The 5,832-nt window shown below is 50.3% G+C and overlaps 1 protein-coding gene across 1 annotated transcript in view; it reads right to left on the bottom strand.

Annotated features, from left to right (window-relative positions):
- The window catches only part of LOC132975105 (uncharacterized), a 40,101-nt gene extending 36,641 nt beyond the window's left edge, over window positions 1-3,460 (bottom strand). The window contains exon 1 of the mRNA XM_061039414.1: window positions 3,071-3,460. The gene's annotated coding sequence lies outside the window, so the exon portion shown is untranslated. The remainder of the gene's footprint in view (window positions 1-3,070) is intronic.
- Between the last annotated feature and the right edge of the window lie 2,372 nt (window positions 3,461-5,832).

Here is a 5,832-nt window from a genome sequence, read left to right as displayed (position 1 = left end):
TTTGTCCATCCGGGCCACCATCAGTCCCCCACTACAACACCCATGCTCTCCCCTGACAAACACCCTTTAGCGTCCGAGGTCCTGACTCCCTGAACCTCCAGTTTAAAGTAGAACTGAGGCGGAGAAGTGGAGCAGAGCGGTGTGACCAGACGTTGCATTTTCCAGGAAGCCGAGCCTTCGGGATCGAAACAGTAAATGTTTTGTTACGGCTATAAATCACGACATTGTTTAATTAGCATCCTCCAAATTCTCATTCATTGCGGTGCGCCTCTGAGATGCTTTCCTTCTTTGGGGTTTTCAAACACACATATTTCTCAAGATATTCCGCCCATCCATTCTGCCACTTAGAGAGAGAGAGAGAGAGAGAGAGAGAGAGAGAGAGAGAGATTCGAGTGGTAATTACACAGGAGGGAAATCTGCTGAGGGAATAAAATGGGCCATTGTGATAATCCTCTTGGAGGGGGTTTACAATCCAGGACAGATAAAGCAGCAGACGTTTGCTTATCAGGCTTTCCTCATGACACTTTTTTGTTTTTTTTTACCATTTAACAAAAACAGCTTCAACGTCTGTAGCAGATAAAACCCCACTCTAAAAGATTTATAAAGCCCACACAGATGATGATTGATTAAAAAGTTGAGTTCTTGTAGTGTGTGGAGAGAAGCAGCAGGATGACCCGCACAGCACCACACAGCAACGAGCCCGGGAGGAGGGGCCCAAAGTGAAAGAAGATTTGAAATCAGTGCAGCCTGGTGATCAACTGTACAGTTTGAATCACTCTTAACACACCTCACATCATCTTTAGATAAAAGTTATGAAAGTGCATGTCGTGGGGATGCTGGTGGTGCAGTGGTTAGGGCGCATGCCCCATGTATGGAAGCTGTAGTCTTCCAAGCGGGCGGCCCAGGTTCAAATCCAACCTGTGTCTTCTTTCCCGCATGTCATTCCCCTCTCTCTCTCCCCCTGATTTCCAACTCTCTCCACTGTCCTATCTCTACATTGAAGGCACAAAAAGCCCCCCCCCCCCGAAAAAAAAAGTCCATGTGGTGGATTGTCAGAACAGGAGCTTGTTTTTTCCTGCAGCGTGCACCCTGCTTAAGACTCAAATCTATCATTTAAACTAGAACAGTCCCCCCCGAACTCGTCTCCCCTCAGAGAAAAAGCCTCACGCTTTGATTAAATACTCTTCCTCCCTCTCTGCTCTGACCCCGAGCTTCACCTGAACCTAATCTCTTAGGGGCATCTGGGCCACAAGAAACCCCGTCAGCCTGAGTAAGACGATGCCTTGTTGGTGGTGGTCTCTAAAGACCAGCAGGGACAATGGATCAAATGCAACCTGGGAAGCTTTGAACCATTGTTGTGGCTCTCTCATGCCCACTGTGAACCCCCTGCCCCTCCTCTGATAGCTCTCTCTCTCTCTCTCGGAGTGAAAGTGCCTCATGCTGCAGGAGGAGGACTTTACTGATTTACTTATCTCATCCACCTGAAACCCAGAAAACAGTTTCTACTCTCTGAATGCTCACTTGTGTTTTTAATCTGATTCTTGGAAATTCCCTAAAATTGTATCAAGACAGTTTGGAAAGCTCGAGTGTGCAGGTCAATAAGACCCACTTTCGAGGAAGAGGAAGGATTTACAGAACACCAGATAACAAGGAACAGGATTTCCTACAATGTGAATGATGATCGACTACAATGTGAAGAAAATCTGATAAATTCTTTGTCTTTGCATGCAGCCTCTTTGCACAAACACTGCCCCCCCCCCCTTACTCACTAATAAAACATGAGCCATGAAGCATCAGTCACACACAAAGCGCTCAGATACAAGTGCACTCAGGAGAGAAGCTTGGCAAATACGATTGCAATATTTAACAATAACAGCCTCATGACTGCAAAAAGTCATAAAAATTTCATTATGCATTTTCAGAAAGAAGCCACGCACTGACAGCTGCCGAGAAAAGGCAAGTTTGGAGAAGTGAGAGCTTATTTGTGTCTTTATTGAGCGGCGCTGCCAGTTTTTTCATGAATAACACAATAAAAGAGTCGGGCGGCGCTTCACAAAGCCTCCAGGCTTCCAAAATGTTTGAAAAATGGGATTTTCTTTCGCCAGTGGAATCCCGAGGAATCCGATCCCTGGATATCAATCTCTGTCTGCGTGATAAAGACGATGATGACAGAGGAGTTGATCACCAGCTTAGGGTGGGGTCCGTGCATATTTGTCTGCACTTCTACAGTAAACGCTGCCGTCTCCACCCAAACTCAAACCACTCCACAGACTTGTCTCTTTTCCCAAGCTGTCTGCAGACATCGAGTCTGACATGTTGAACACGCTGCCTCTACCTTCATCCCATTAACCGTTTCCACAAGACAGGACCGCGAGGAGCCTCGGCTAATGAGAAAACAACGTGTATGTAATCAGCTTTTGAGAGAACGAGGGGAATTCTGCAAACTACAGAGAAGCTATCGCTGGCCGAGAGCTGCTTATGATACAGGCTGGCCCTGCTGCTGCCAGCTGGCACAGGCGCCCTGGCAAAACCAATGCCTAGTGGTTAATGGATCATAAAGGTTTGCTGGGAGCCGCTTCACAGCTCGCCTTGATTTAGCAGAGTAACACAAAGCCATTAGTGCAGCTATTCAGTACAAGCAAGCGTGGCGTTCAAGGCTCCATCCGGGAAAACACAGACGTACAGCACTTGTAAATAATCAGGTCTGGGCAAGTGGCACAGAAACAGCTTCTCGTTTCATCAGAAAGAAATGATACAGCTTATCACATCATAACAGTAACAGTTATTGGCGTGGAAAAAAAGGCAATTATTCTCGACTGCTTCATGTAAAACCACGGGTGCAATTTCCTAACCGTTCTGTCCGCAAAGGCGATCCATTAAATTCCAAATCATGCCAGTGTTTGCAGCTTATTAAAGGGAGACGTGCAGCCTCCACACACACACCCCCCCCCCCCCTTTACACAACTGGATGCATTGTTTATGCAACTCAACAAATCATTAGCTTTGAATCCTAACACCTTAGCATCTTAAGGCTTAAGAGTTCAATAATGATTAAAAAAAAGGTTCTTACCTTCATACCTCTCTCCAGGAGTCTTTTCTTTAACAGAAGATGTTGACTTCCTCTGTGTGCAGAGAAGTGACACACTGATGATTGTGCGTTGGCATGAGGACAAGCGTGGTGGGCTGACAGAAAGGGATTAAACAGTATTAAGAGTGTCCAGATGCAGGGCCGCATGCACATTCTCTCAAACTGATACTTGGACACACTGACGCACTGCACTGATCAAACCCGCTCCCATCATCTCATCGCTCAGAAACAATAACCCGCTGAGTGTGTGCACAACACATCCTGAATGTACACAAAGACAGCTACATGCTAGCTACAGTAGCTAACAGTTAAACCTTTTGTTTTTACACATGTGCTTTGTATCATTTGGCCGTCTGTAGGTCTGTTGTTCTAAAGCTGATTATGGAGCGCCAGATGGACCCCAGAGGCCACGCCCCCCCCCCCCCCCCCCCCCCCCTCTGCACCACCAGCCCACCCCTCAAGAAGGGCTCACATCTGGGTCAGGCTGCTGCACAATGGAGGGAAGAGAGAGGAGATTTTTTTTTGAGTATTGTGTCACATGCCAGATTTCTATGGCAGCCCTGAAGGTCAAAACACGACAACATGTCAGAGAGAAAGAGCATTTTACTAAAAGCAAAATAAAAACTGGCAACCTTTCTCAAAATGCACAATTAGTTTAAAAAACACATTTCCCTGAACGTCAGTGCTCCCTGGACGCCCTGCTCCCTGGACGCCCTGCTCCCTGGACAACCTGCACCCTGGACGCCCTGCACCCTGGACGCCCTGCACCCTGGACACCCTGAACCCTGGACACCCTGCACCCTGGACAACCTGCACCCTGGACGCCCTGCACCCTGGACACCCTGAACCCTGGACACCCTGCACCCTGGACACCCTGCACCCTGGACACCCTGAACCCTGGACACCCTGAACCCTGGACACCCTGGACGCCCTGAACCCTGGATGCCATGCACCCTGGACGACCTGCTCCCTGGACACCCTGCACCCTGGACGCCCTGCACCCTGGACACCCTGAACCCTGGACACCCTGGACGCCCTGCACCCTGGACGCCATGCACCCTGGACGACCTGCCTCCTGGACGCCCTGCTCCCTGGACGCCCTGCTCCCTGGACGCCCTGCACCCTGGACGCCCTGCCTCCTGGACGCCCTGCTCCCTGGACACCCTGAACCCTGGACACCCTGAACCCTGGACACCCTGCTCCCTGGACGCCCTGCTCCCTAGACGCCCCGGAACCCTGGACGCCCTGCCTCCTGGATGCCCTGCTCCCTGGACACCCTGCTACCTGGATGCCCTGTCTCCTGGCTGCCCTTCCTCCTGGACCCCACCTCTCCCTGGACGCCCTGCTCCCTGGACACCCTGAACCCTGGACCCCACCTCTCCCTGGACGCCCTGCACCCTGGACGCCCTGCACCCTGGTTGTCTCTTGTGTGACCCTTCAGCCTTCCCATAAATCTGCAGAGTGATCGCGGTGCTCAATTAACACTCTGAGAATTGCTCGGGATGGAGAGAACGACCACATCCATAACTAGGAGAAACCAAAGCCGTGGGTTCACTGTGAGTTCTGCGATAATAACAAGGTGGACCTGGTACATTGAAAAATGGGTGCAGGCCCAAAACTATAATGGCAGCTATTGTGCTGGTGGTCACACAGCCACTCAAGTGAAATATCCAGGAAGGCCGTTTCATTACATCCAATAGAGCCTCAATCATGTGTAAAATTTGCAGTTTGAATGGAGCTGCTATCATATCAGTCATCAGCGGGTGCACTGGAGGCTAATGGAGCTCCTTTCTTCCTGCTGACTCTCTGAGCTTAATATAACCTTTTATTAATCAGTCATTCTCTTTGTGCTGAAACACGGAGACCTCTGCAACATGTTTCCTCCAGATTAGAGGAAAACTCGGTTTGTTCTGCTGGAGGGAAGAGATCAGTCAAAGTGCAGCGTGTGTTTGATGTCCGGTCAGCAGTCCTGCAAAGAGTTTCTTTAACTTTAACGTCCTGAGTTTGGACCCCAATGGGGGGCAGGGCCAATAAAGAACATTTAGTGGAACAATCTTTAAGAGACGTTTCAGACCATTGGATCAAAAGCAGTTTTTTAGTCGTGTTCCCAGAAGACATTTCTGCTTGGAGTGGTCAACAACTTGGGCTGCCTGTGGTTAGCTCTCTCTGTGAGGAGGTTCCTGGTTTGAATCCCCGTCTGACGGGAGTCTCTCTGTGAGGAGGTTCCTGGTTTGAATCCCCGTCTGACGGGAGTCTCTCTGTGAGGAGGTTCCTGGTTTGAATCCCCGTCTGACGGGAGTCTCTCTGTGAGGAGGTTCCTGGTTTGAATCCCCGTCTGACGGGAGTCTCTCTGTGAGGAGGTTCCTGGTTTGAATCCCCGTCTGTCGGGAGCCTCTCTGTGAGGAGGTTCCTGGTTTGAATCCCCGTCTGACGGGAGCCTCTCTGTGAGGAGGTTCCTGGTTTGAATCCCCGTCTGACGGGAGCCTCTCTGTGAGGAGGTTCCTGGTTTGAATCCCCGTCTGACGGGAGCCTCTCTGTGAGGAGGTTCCTGGTTTGAATCCCCGTCTGACGGGAGTCTCTCTGTGAGGAGGTTCCTGGTTTGAATCCCCGTCTGTCGGGAGCCTCTCTGTGAGGAGGTTCCTGGTTTGAATCCCCGTCTGACGGGAGTCTCTCTGTGAGGAGGTTCCTGGTTTGAATCCCCGTCTGTCGGGAGCCTCTCTGTGAGGAGGTTCCTGGTTTGAATC

This window comes from Labrus mixtus, chromosome 6 (assembly GCF_963584025.1).
Source record: "Labrus mixtus chromosome 6, fLabMix1.1, whole genome shotgun sequence".
NCBI classification, from domain to species: domain Eukaryota; kingdom Metazoa; phylum Chordata; class Actinopteri; order Labriformes; family Labridae; genus Labrus; species Labrus mixtus.
The sequence above is the reverse complement of the archived record's forward strand: the minus strand, read 5'-3'. Positions and strand labels throughout refer to the sequence as shown.